Source organism: Miscanthus floridulus, chromosome 8 (genome assembly GCF_019320115.1).
Source record: "Miscanthus floridulus cultivar M001 chromosome 8, ASM1932011v1, whole genome shotgun sequence".
Classification (NCBI taxonomy): Eukaryota; Viridiplantae; Streptophyta; class Magnoliopsida; order Poales; family Poaceae; genus Miscanthus; species Miscanthus floridulus.
In genome coordinates this window covers 77,182,565-77,183,009 of record NC_089587.1, presented here as the reverse complement: position 1 = coordinate 77,183,009, position 445 = coordinate 77,182,565, and the positions used below count along the sequence as shown (strand labels likewise).

Below are 445 nucleotides of genomic sequence, written 5' to 3'. Positions count from 1 at the left end.
TGTGATTCCTTCCCCACAAAAAGTAAGTTCAATATATCACAATATCAGATATCAAACTGATAAGATCAGATACTACACTTAATCTTAGACAAAAGGCCGAGAAATGTATGAGTTGCATCGGTTGCCCTTGGGTAGTTTTATTGCCTCCTATGCGTTACAATTCTTCTCTCGCGGCGGTACGGTGCAAAACTAAATAGGATTACCTTATAATATTATTAGGAACGACGCCATATGCCCGAAGAGGTGGATTTCTTTGAACGGGGCGATCGGACACAGCCCCTCCCGGCCCCGGCAGACCCTGCATGGCCGACTGCCCGAGCTTCTGCCTCTCTTTCTTTCGCGAGGACGGATCGGAGGAAGACGAAGAAGAAAAGGAGGAGAGAAGCATTACCGGGCTTGGGCCTATTGGGCTGCATCTGTGACTTCGCGTGATGGGAACCTCAGG

The 445-nt window shown here is 48.5% G+C and overlaps 1 pseudogene; it reads right to left on the bottom strand.

The window, feature by feature from the left end:
• Positions 1–109, bottom strand: LOC136478913 (U2 spliceosomal RNA; annotated as a pseudogene).
• Positions 110–445: the final 336 nt, after the last annotated feature.